The sequence below is a fragment of the Alligator sinensis genome, unplaced genomic scaffold (genome assembly GCF_000455745.1).
Source record: "Alligator sinensis unplaced genomic scaffold, ASM45574v1 scaffold301_2, whole genome shotgun sequence".
Classification (NCBI taxonomy): domain Eukaryota; kingdom Metazoa; phylum Chordata; order Crocodylia; family Alligatoridae; genus Alligator; species Alligator sinensis.
In genome coordinates, this window is record NW_005841874.1 from 1,249,505 (window position 1) to 1,261,854 (window position 12,350).

Consider the following 12,350-nt stretch of genomic DNA (forward strand, 5'->3'; position numbering starts at 1 on the left):
CCGCAGCAGCTCCATATGTTTGGAATATCCTCTAATCGTTGGCTCATGTCTCCCAGCCCAAGCCAGGAGGAAAACATCAGCTCGGACGACGGGAGATGATCCAACGGTGTCCAGTTGAGGGGAGGCTCTGCCTGTCAGTTGTTTGCCAGCTCCTTTGTTCTCTGCTTGCAAAGCAGGTGGTTTCTGGGGTGGGGGGGAAAGGGGGAACTGAGAAGGTCTTGCCGGTCCAGGTGGTTGCCGAGTTGAGAGACTGGTGGTGAAAACCCTAGCTATGCTGTCAGAAGCCCTCCCAGCCTCTGCCCCGAGGGATCGAGGAACCGCTGAGAAAAGGCCGGCACAGCCCCGACCGAGCACGAGGCCAGAGCCTGTTTGCATCCCCCCCAAAAGCCACCTCTGCAGAGCTCAATCCTCTCCCTACTTCCCCACGGAGAGCCATTCACCCTCTGTGCGTCTAACCCCAATAACATCTGGCTGATCAAGAAGGCAGTGTTATCCGCAGGCACCTCAGGACAACTTCATTCAGCAGCCCCAAGAGCTTTGTATCCACAAAGCGGTGGTCGAAGGCTTAGAGCAGCCAGTGGGTGCCCGGTGGGCAAGCGATCCACAGGGACCCGACCCTCCTTTCCCCGCAATCTCTCGCTCACATGATCCACCAGCTACGTGCCCAGGGTCAGGGCACAGCAGCCTCACGAGACCCTGAGTTTAGTCAGGGTTGAAGAGCAGTTTTCACTAATTGTGAGAGCCAATTCCAGGGAAGGGGACAGCAGGCTGGCATGGACGGAGTCAGGGAGGGTTATGCCCAGGGTGTGGGACTTGGGGCTGGATTGTACACAGCGAGGATGAGACAGGATAAAAGTGTGGAAGACAAAGACACCGATAACTAGAAGGAGGTAGAAGGGACTAGCACCAGGGGCCGAGTCTTGGGGCTCTTCCCTCGGAAGAGAGCTGCAACTATCCTGGCACTGTCTCATGAGTGGAGATGGGACAAAGGGATGCCACATGCCCCACTCTCGTCTTCCTGCTCCCTCTCCTGCCTGCCCCTTGCCACCCTGCTTCCTTCATGCCCCCCAGACCTTCTCCCCAGGGCACCCCTTCTACACAAGGGAAGCAAAGGCAGAAAGGCCCTTCCTTATTTATTCTAAGCTGCACCGGTGCCTTGCAGGATGCCCACATCGACGGAGGTCTAACTCTCTCAGGGCTGGGGTGCCAGGATGAGAGAAGGGCACATCCATGGCTCCTGGGAGATGGGCATTATAGCTTGTCCCCCAATTAACTTTTGTTCTGAGCGTCCATGGGCCTGATCCAGCCTGTGAGGTTGGCCCCGTGCCATTCATCCAGAAGAGCTCGACATCCCCTGTCCTACAGCCCATCTCTCTAGAGCCCTACAGGCAGGGCCAGGACAGATCACACTGCCCTGCCCCATGCTCCCAGTCTCCTGCACCGGGAGCAGTGCAGTGATGGGGGTGGACTACTTAACCAGGAACAGTCACATTTATATGGTTCAGGAGGCACTGTGCCCACAGCAGCATGCCGCATTTCAACACTGTGCTGCCCAGAGAAGTGAATGGCTTTACTATGCCCCAAGGAGGTGGTGACACCCCAATGCCATGTCTCCCATACCCATGACAAGAGAAGGAAGCTGCTGAACTTAATGACGAGTTGGGCTTCCCATAAGAAGATGCTCAACAAGACCAACTCCGCTCCAGGTGGGCTCTCCATGTACCGAGCCCAGCTGGGCTCTACAGCTTCACTTGCTCGAAAAGCAAAGGGCTGCTTCATCTGGAGGCAGCTGAGGCTGCTTGGGGATGCACCCGGGGGAGGCTGGAGAGATGGAAATACAGATAACCCAGACGTCTTTCCTTTAATTAACAAACCCACAGAATCCTGGAAGCAATAAATCCAGAAATCAGATGACAAAGCCAAACATGGCAACAGATCCCCCCCAGGGACATCTCCTGCTCGGATGAGAGTTTGGAGCGAGGAGGAGCCTGCGGGCTGGGCTGAGGAATACAGACGCCACCCCCCCCCTTGCAATCCCCCTGGGCAATTCCCATCCACGGGGAAGGCTCCTGTTAGCAATTAGGATGCCTCAAGGGGCCCCTCCAAGGTGGCTGGGCTAAAAAGGGAAGGTGACTCAAACTGACCTGCCTACTCATAATTAAGGACTCCTATAGTGCCCTAGGTGTGCACAGAGCTTTCCTAGTCAACTTCCATTTTGGTAGGTCCTGGGGACACTTCTGGAGTTTCTTCTGCAGCTGCAGGTGACTAGCAAATGCTCCGTCCATGCTGGTGCTGATGGCAAGCAGGCAGAGAGGAGGGCTGGGGGTGCAGCGAGGGCTCACAAGGGCTCTGGTTGCGATGTGCCACCAGGAAGAGGAGCTTGGACCACATGGAGAAGGCACTATACCAGCCGGGCCTCCCTGTTATTCTCGCTCCTCCTGGGACAGAGAACTGTCGGGCAGCTTCGTGGAGGACTTCCCACCGAACAGTCTCCTCCCTGCCAGAAGAACAACACTTGGGAAGCGGTTGAACAAGACCCACTCCACCCATATCGTCCTCGGGCTTCAGCTGAAAACAAAGCCAAGCCTCTTGCCAACTCCTAGTGCTTCTCGAGGGGGAGCGGCTTACCTAAAAACCTGCGCTGCCCAGACAGTCCATGCCACGGCCTGTTCAAAACAAGTCGCTTGAATCCACCCTGTATTGCTTCTTGAAAGAGCAAGGCTCAGTCCCAGGTGCTGGAGGTGCGCAGAAGAGCCCAAGCCTGGTGCCCCCCGGGCTTACACTCGGAGACAGAGGGATGGCAGCAAGAGAAGCAAGGGCTGGCCCCCACGGTAAAAACCCATCAGCTTCACCAGGATCAGTCAGGCCGGAGATGCTCAAAGAGGGGACAACTGTAATCAAGAAGGGGACCAAAAGCTCAAAGGTCACATGCCTTAAGGCAGCCCCCCAAGACCCTGTGCCATGGCCGCTCCCTGCTGTTTAGAAGTTAAGGCCTCTTTGCTGCTATGAGCTTGCAACCAGCATATTCCTTTCCTCATGTTGGGAATGTCCCCATCTACTCCCCGGAGGGCCGTTCCCCTGGGGCTCAGCTGTCAGACAGGCTCCCACCTAAACCACCAGGACCCTTCCCAACCATCTGTTCTGCAAGGTGCTGACCAGTGCGGCTAATTATCATATCCTAAGAACGAGGCATGCAGAAGACTCAAGATCCAGATACATGCCCTCTTGCTGTGCACCCAGTTCACCCACACTATAGCCCACCGTGTCACCCGTTCCCTCCTCTCCTGGTTACATCCGTAGACTGTGCCTCTAGCCACTAGCCAGGCTCCCTCCAAGCTCGACAGGTCCTTCTCTCTACCTTGCCCTCATCATTCAGTTCTCAAATCAACACTGGCACTTTCCTGAATGCTCCCTCTCATTTGTCAGCATTTCCTGCAGCGAGGAGCCAGGGACGCGGCATGGGATTTCAGCTGCCTGCTGCATACACCGTGACCAGCACAAGCCCCCACCCCTTTGCAGCGTGGAAAGGTTGCTCTTCCCATCCACCGGGGAAGCAAAGAGCTCATGTCCTGGAAGCACAGGCTAGGTGGGAAGGGCTTCCAGCATGCTACGCTCTGCAAAAAAATTGTGCCGAGTTGTGTGCGCCGTGTCTACCTGCCTGCGCCCCCGAGCAGAGCCTGCAATGGAAGGCAGTATCGTGGAAGCGACCCTTCCCTACCCCACCCCTGATCAAGGTCTCTGCAAACAGCCCAGCACCACCACGGCTCTGCCTAACTTTTGCTGCCACGTCCTTCTGCAGACCCCGGTCGGACTGGTTGAGAGCCTGGGGAGAGAGAGAGGGAAACCACTGCGACTTTTCTCTCTCTCTCTTTGGGCAAACAGGGCCCTGCCTGTTGGCATTGGATGCCTTTCAAAGGCTCGGCTGCTCCGTTCTGAAGAGCTGGGGAGGCCTGCAAGGGCTCATCTGTCAGAGCCGGGGTGGGGAGCAAGTAGTGGCCCAGTAGGTCCTCTGGGAGACGGACAGGTTGGGATCAGGCAGCCCCTGGGAAACCAAGCACCAAATAAAAGAGCAAAGCAACCCCCTCCTTCCTTGGCATCTGAGTGCGGAGGGGGAAAAGAGGATGCGCTGTCCTCCAACTAAGTCGGGGCTGGACCGGGAACGAGACCATCAACCTGCAGGCTGCCACAGCTCTTCTCCCACCTGCCAGAGGCACCAGGGCTTTCTTCTGTTTATCAAGGAACCCACGTGCTTGAGCCTGAGCGACGCTTAACCTAGGAGAGGAAAGCAGCACACTGCAGGACAGCAGCAAGGCATGCATTTCCCCGCCGCACTGGGGCTTGGCACAGTTGGGATCATTAGAGCCGGACTGGTTCATATCCAACTTTCCCTGCTCCCACGAGTTGGAAATCCACCTGGATTTCCCTGCCAGACAAGCAGGGGAATACCACAGCATTATGGCAGGAGAAACGCGAGCTGTTCCCAGGGCCGAAGTGCCAGCTCTGCTCTTCCGTGTCCCAGCTCCTGCCTGTACCCCGCTTGCCACCCGATTAACATATGCGCCCGCCCACGAGTTGCATGCGCCTTGTTACAGAACGCCACTCTGCTCCATTGCCGATGCGGGTCATTCCTGGTGCTGGTTTCAGGCTCCAAATCCTTCTCGAGCCCTACATCCCCCCCATCTTCCTACAGCCGGCTCCTTCCATTCCTCCGAAAACCAGCAACACGGATACATCAAACAGTCCTTCCACCTGCAGCTACCCTCTAGCTTTCCCCTTGAAGCCACCTCAGACTTCAACTCTTCCATCCAGACCTATTCAGCTTACTTAGGTCTTTTCTAAGGCAGGGACCTTCCTTTCCTGGCTCTCCTTCCAATCTGTGCTGACTTTTTTTCCATCGTCCTCAGTTGCCAACCTGGGCCTCCATGTAAACTGTCCCCTCGTTTGAAGCGGAAGACACCTCTGCCCCGTTTCACGAAGCCGTCGTCGGCAGCTCAGTGCTCTCGGGGGGAAGCCAAGAGCCAGCAACATGAGCAAACGGCCACCAATAGAAGAGGCTAAAATACAAAATTGAACAAATGAGTCACAGTCAAATTAGAGGGAGGAAAAAATCCAGCTCCGTGCAATCACCCGCAAGGCAGGCAGGCAGGGCACTGCTCCTTACCAGCCTTGGCAGTGCATCGCCACTTCAAAAGGGAACGTGAAGATACCATCGAGGCAGCTAGGTACGGTTCTGAGAAAGAGCTTAATGGGGAGCGAGATTGGTACAGATAAGGGAACGTGTGAACTCCAAGGTTTAAATTAACTAATCACTTTTGATGATGCCGATAGGCTGCAGGGGATGGCAAAGAATGATTTATGAGGAGGGATTAAATAAACTAATTGGGCCAGCCTCAGCGCTTAGGACCTTTCAAAGGAGAGCAGAGAGCTTGCCGGCAAACAGACTGGCATGCGAGCCCATGCTGGCCTCTCGGCAGGACTCAGAAGGGGTTTAGGCAACCTGCATTCATACAAATGCATCTTTGCCTCTCTGGTAGTCACATGCTTCCAGGTGCGATGCATACGGAGATGACCCAGCGTGTGTGCTTGTGCACGGCCAGACAGGCATCTCCAGCTGCAACCCCTGCTCTCTGTGCAGACCAGTGGCAGCATGCCCCTGGCCACGCACGGATGTTGGTGGGTTTGGTTACGTCAAGCCTCGTTGTGACCTAGCAGTGCTTTTTAATCCCTGCCATTTTAAATTCGCAGTTCCTTACTGGCGTCTACCCCAGAGAAAAGATCTGCAAAGGGCTTGGTCTTGAGTTGCATCGCTTTGGAAGCCTTGCCTAAGTTTCGCTCTGAGCTCAGCTCCAGCTGGTTACTTTGCATGGCAGGCCTATCCCGCACCTTTCTGCTCCCAGGCACCAGGATCAATACTCGGGCGATGGGCTTTGAGAGCCAGAATCCTTCAGCTCTTCGACCCTGGTGGCTCTCGCACCCCCTTCACAGCGGATTTCGGTGGTCAGGTCAGATGTTCATGTCTGCTCAGGATGGTCTTAGGACTCCCTGTCCTACCCCATTCCTCTTCTCCAGCCTCTTTTCTCATTCTCTTACAACCAAGGGACCTATTTTTTTTTTCCCTTCTGGAGCTGGATGTTGATACTCAGACTCTACACCAGAAGCAAAACGCCACCCAGCCTCCCTTAAGCATACCACAAAGGCCAACTTTTTGGCATTGCAGGTTGCCTTGTGGTCACCCAGCCATCCCGAGGCCCACGATGACTACCATCGCCTCCATGCTGCCCAACCTCACTTCTAAGCACATCAGTGCTATCGGTGCAATAGCCAGACAAAAGGACAGAGGAAGCCCTTCTCTCTTCTCATCCTACTTGATCCCAATGCCTTCAGATTCACGTTGTTCAAGCTGGAAAAGCCTTGGCTTGGCAGACACAAAAAATTTGAGGTCCCCCTATTTATCCTTCATCCTTTGATGCCACCACCTTGAGACCTTCAAAACAGCTCCTAATTCCCCTTCTTCCTGCAGAACGTGGCAGGCTGTGCTCCCGTTTATAGCCCGTCTCCACATAGGGTGCCTCCAAGCTTTCCTCCCTGGGCTACAAAAAGGGGCTGACGCCTGCTCGCTGCACTGACAGTTTTATTGCAGCAGTAAATTACCAGCCGAGTTGCATAGAAGTCTAAATATCTCTTGTCTTGTAGATGCTTTTCCTATTAGCAGATAATTTTTTATTGTTCTCAGACAATGGGCTGTTGTCGTTAGAATGTAAATCCTGGGCACATGCTCTGCTTTGTTCTGCTGTGCGTTCGCTCACTCCCCGTCCATCACTTTTATGGTTATGGGACCACGCGCTCTTGTACCACCTTCTGCAGAAGTGTCCCCCTTCATTCCCTGCCGCTCCAGTAAAAGGAAGCAACTGCCACCTCTCCTCCAACCTCATCCGCTAGGACAGCGTTGAATTCATCCTCACACACCGCACTGACTCCCGACTCCCTGCTATCATGGATGAGAAGCTGCAGCAGCCTCAGTCTTTTGCCCCGTTAAGGGGGGCTCATTTGCAGGGGTCCTAGGAGCACTGGAGGTAGACAACGAGCCTCCTTGAGGCTTGCAGCCCAGACAGTTGGTTACTTCTTGGGCTGAGACCAAAGCACCATTGAGCAGGGCCTGGCCGTTGTCCCTGCCCCGTGACATGTCAGGCCTCCGATCCATGGTGCACAAAAGGCATTGTGGAGGGCTTCCTTCAGGCAGTTGCAAGCTGCCCCTCTCACGGGCATTGTCCCTGTCCCAACCCATGCTAGCTCGTACTGATTAGGGGCAGGAGATGCCATTCCCAAATTCAGCCCCTTCTGCCCAAGTTGCAGGTTTGAGTTGCACCTGCTCTCCTAGCAGAGAGATGCCCCAGACGAGTTGAGCAAGACAAGGCTGGGGCCATTTGAGTTCCCCTCCATTTATAGCACAAGTTGCCCTGCTGATCAGTCAAAGCCAGAGGCTTTGGAAGCTGATCTTTGAAAGAAGACCCGGGGCCAGGGCCTCTGGTCCAACACCTTACCTTGGTGCAGGTGGCCCGAAAGGCTGGTTTCATTCCCAGCACCGTCAGCGTGTTCCCTGTTAAACAAAAGGCCAGGTACAGGAGTGGGTAATGTGATTTTCATCAGGGATTGCGAGCATGACTGTTATTTACACAGTCAGAGTTACCATGAAACCAGCTGTTTTCATGTTAAAATGGAAATTTAATCGAGTAACAAGCAGGGGTTGCTGTGGCTGCGGTGTGTGCTCTAAACTCCAAAGCACCCACACACGAGCCTATTTAATTTGGAGGTGTTAAAAAAGCCCCCGCACGTTGAGAACGCAGCACTGGCTGTGCTCTGCACCACAAGCCGCATTTGGAAAGCGGGGTCCCACAACCACCCTGCCCCTCCTATTATACAGAACTGGATTCCTAGAACATCTCCCTCTTTCCTGGTCTCTGCCTGCCTCCTGTTTTCCCCTGGAGGATGGGACATAAGCCAATGTTGGGCAGGCAGCAACATTCCCCAGGTCCATTTGGAAAAGACACCACTTATCACTGTTGCAATGGAAGGGGGGATAAATTCCAGATCTGGCCAGAGCTGCCTCTCCTTCCATGTGAACAAGCTCTCATAGTGCAGCCTGACGTTTTTGCTATGGGTCCTGGTAGAAGAGCAGGACTCCTTCATATAGGTAGTCCTGCTCACGGGTTGCCCTACTTGTGATTAACACCACCAGTCTTTGCACACACCTCTCAGTTTCTTGATCAGCAGCTTGTGCTGCATCCTTTACCTAGAAAGGAATCCCATCTTAAGACCCAGGAAACTGCAAGGCTCTTCCAAAGACTGCATAGCCTAATCTGGGGGGGACAACCATCCAAGATTTGACCGCTATCATCCCTGGCCTTTGGAGCCGCACCCAAGAGGTGCTGCGTTGTCTTCAGTCCTTTCCCCGAAGAGCTTGCTTTCTAACTTGGTAAGCATCAGATGAAGGATGGCGACAAGAAAGATGAGGCTACCATCTGCAGTTTGCATACATGAAACTTTAAAAAGCAGCTACAACAAAGCCTACCTGTTGGCCTGTTTCAGGGCCTTGTTAGACCTTATTCTGTAAGCTGAACAAAATGTTAAATCAGCTTAGTGTTCGACATAGAGGAGCAGTCACGTGGCAGGGCAAAAAACCTGTTTTGGCTATTCTTCTCCTGAACAACTGTGACTTGCCACGAGGCTTGGTGAGGAGGAGCAGGACTAGGAGAAGGACCCGCTTGCTGCTCCCGCCCAGCAGAGAGCAGGCCCACCACTGTAGCAGTTGCAGCGGGTCTCTCTGGTCTCGAGGAGGCAGCCCTGGAGCTCCAAGAGACCCGATCCTTTTTTCTTCGGTGCTCAGGTGGCACCTGCCCCCCACAGCACTGCCGATGGGAGCAGAACAAGTCTGGGCAACGGCAGGAGGCATCGGGGCTGCTGGGTGCACTGGAGCCGCAGTGCTCGCTCTGCCCGACATCCCTGGGGGGCAAGGCACCATGCCCAGCCCCACTGTGCACCAGCATTCCCGCTCACCCAGAGTCAGGAGGGGCCACTGCATTATAGGATAGTGGAGGACTTCAACTTGAGCGGAATAGCTATGGAAAGCATCCAGACAGTAGTGGAACAGTAATAAAATTAGGCAGATTGGAGATAATCCTGCCCTGGAGTGGCGTAACTTTAAGATGAATAACAAGTCCTTTAAGCCATTTAAAAGCTGTTAATGTGCAGCCAAGCCAGGGGTTAAGAGCTCCAGAAGCCACCTAAATTTACTGTGTAGCAAGGCCCTCAGGCACTCCATTGCTACTCGTGCCATCCCATCTCTGGTAGGCTGCAGAAGATTGCTTCTTGAGAAAAAGGTCTTGGCCTTAAAGCACTGGTTTGGGAAATCAGGCCAGACTGGCTTTCTACTGGAATTCTCTCCAGATGGCAAAGGGGGGCATGGGCGGTGGGGATGGATACGGGATGCTTGGGGGAAATGATATTCAGGCTCCTGCTCTTTTTTTTTCTTTTTTTTCTTTAATTCATGCCACTATTTATCAGGCTCCAAGAGTCCCGCATTAATCCTTTAAAGTCCACCTACCTGTCCTTGCTACAAGAATGGACATCACCAGTTGGCCGCTCCCCTCCCAGTCTGAAGGTCATAGTGCAGCCAGAGTTACACCGGGGAGCCGGAGTCGCACCGTGGGGGCAGAGCAAAACTGAAGAGCAGACAAAGGAACGCGGATGCTCTCCCCCAGCTCCTTGGGGAGGGAGGCAGGGAAGTTGTCCTGTGGCCGACTGACAAAGGGGCTGGCGCCCTGAGCTCCTTTCCTCATAGCCTGTCCTCTTCCTTCCCCCCAGCGCTGAGCTAATCCCAACGCACTTTGCACTGCCTTCCCTTCAAGCCCCTCTCCATACCTTAAAGCACCGCATGGGAAATACAAGCGTTTTCTTGCTAAGAGACAGGACCAGCTGGCAACGCCTGGCTTGCACATCCTCCCAGGAGCGAGATGCAGCTAGGGCAGGAGTGTGGCTCCATGGACCAAGCCCTAACAGGTGCCTACAGGCACAGGCAGGCGCCGTTGGAGAGCCTGTTCTTATTCAGAAACCAGAACTGCCGTTTGCCTCGATTTCTCCGCTCCCAGCCCATGCTCTGGTGCCCACTACATGAAGTCTGTTGCCCAGGTAACAGAAGGACACAACATTTACACAGAGCCAGAAGCAAGAATAAAAAATAATAAGAATAATAATAAAAAAAAAAATCACGTGGGAAGTTGGTGGAAACAGGCCCTGCAAGTCTGCTCAAGGGGATGAAACGCTCCCATTCCCCAACCCTCCCGTCCTAGCCAGGGATGCAGCTATCGGTGTGGGAAAGCCTCCCGTGGTAGAGACAGAGCGGGGACCGTGCATGCCGGCGGGGGCCTGGGACTCTGGCCTAACCACAGGGCAGACTTGGGCGGCTGAGCATGGATGTAAAGAATTCCTGAGGGAGCTGGAGGGTGAAGGGGGAGCCGGCCCCAGCGCAGGCAGGAGGCAGGTGTTCTCCCTCAGCTCATCAATCCCTCCTCTGTTCCTCCTCTACCTTCCAGAGACTAATTTGCTGGCGGGGCCCCGGCGGTGGGGCCGTCTGGAAAGCTGCTGACGAGCTGGTTTACAGAGGAATAACTTCATTGGTGAAGCATCCCAACTTCCGCCAAAGAAAAAGGGGATTAGCCTTGAAAGGGAGCAGTCTGTGTGCAGAGCAGGGGAACTCCTGGGGCCGAGCTAAACCTCTTTTGTGTGAAGACACTGCATTTCCTAATTGAGGCCTAAACATTCCCATTCTGCGCAGAGTTTCTATTCTCCGGCGGCACATGGGTTTCACAGTCCTTCATTCATTACCGCTCCTTTATTTATTTATTTTTTTATTAAATGGCACCAGGAATCACGGGACTTGGTCAAGCATGGGGGATGCCAGCTCCCGAGACACTGCAGAGCAAGCGGCTCAGTGCTATAGAAACCCAGCGATGAGAAGCCAGCAACGGGGGGTGGCTGACGGAGATGGCAGGAGGGCTTGGGACAGGCACAAGGGAACAGTGACCACAGACAATGGAAGAGCCGAGGGACCGGGGCAGAATTAGACAGCAGTCTGGCAACCAGCGGCAGGGGGCCATATCAGCAGTGGGCATTGCCTCTTCCTCCAGGGAGCAGACCCATGTATAAAAACACCTCCCCAATTTAGGGAACAAGGAGGAGCAATTAGTGACAGAGAGTGGGGACAAGGCTGAGCTATTCAATGAGTATTTGCCCCGGTGTTCCTGAGATAAGACTCCTAATGGGCTCTTAGACAGGCATCAGAGGGACACCAACCCAAATACTGTTGATGCTGACTTGGTGCAGTCACTTGAATGGACTGGATGTGTTCAAGTCAGGAGGCCCGGATGAGCTGCATCCAAGAGTACTGAAGGAATTGGCTGGTGTCATAGCAGAACCACTGGCATGGCTGTTTGAGCACTCGTGGTGCTCGGGTCAGGTCCCAGAGGACTGGAAAAGGGCCAATGTGGTCCCTGTCTTCAAGAAGCGGAGGAAGGAGGATCCAAGTAATTATAGGCCAGTCAGTCTCACCTCCATCCTTGGAAAGGTCTTTGAACAGATTATGAAGGATCATATATCTGTGGGAGTCCAGCAGGAAAAATAATGCAGCAGGGCAACCAGCATGGATTCATAGCAGGTAGATCATGCCTGACCAATCTGGTTTCATTTTATGACAGGGTCACAAAATGCTTGGACGCAGGAGTAGAGGTGGATGTCATTTTCTTGAACTTTAGCGAGGCCTTCAAATACAGTATCTCATCCTATTCTCCTAAGTAAATTAAGAGGCTGTGACATAGATGTGTACATGGTCCAGTGGGTGGCAAATTGGCTTAGTGGTCACACCCAGAGAGTGGTAGTAGATGGGTCGGTATTGACCTGGAAGGATGTGGGTAGTGGGGTCCCGCAGGGTTCAATCCTTGGACCTGTGCTCTTCAATACCTTCATCAGTGACTTGGATGTGGGTGTGAAGTGTACTCTGTCCAAGTTTGAGGACGATACTAAGTTGTGGGGTGAAGGGCACACTCCGGAGGGTAGGGAACGATTGCAGGCGGACCTAGACAGGCTGGAAAAGTGGGCAGCACACAATAGGATGCAGTACAACAAGGACAAGTGCAGAGTGCTGCACCTAGGGCACAAAAATATCCAGCACACCTACTGGCTGGGCAGTGACCCTCTCAGCAGCACAGAAGCAGAAAGGCATCTCGGAGTCACAGTGGATCCAAGATGAACATGAGTTGTCAGTGTGACGAAATCATCAGCAAAGCTAACTGCACTTT

At 53.9% G+C, this 12,350-nt stretch overlaps 1 long non-coding RNA gene across 1 annotated transcript in view; it reads right to left on the bottom strand.

Moving 5' to 3' along the window:
- Window positions 1–1,997: 1,997 nt before the first annotated feature.
- Window positions 1,998–12,350, bottom strand: part of LOC102381447 — a 52,089-nt gene continuing 41,736 nt past the window's right edge. The window contains exons 5-6 of the long non-coding RNA XR_323057.1: window positions 2,629–2,891; window positions 1,998–2,497 (exon numbers count right to left, since the gene is read on the bottom strand). This is a non-coding gene — a long non-coding RNA (uncharacterized LOC102381447). The remainder of the gene's footprint in view (window positions 2,498–2,628; window positions 2,892–12,350) is intronic.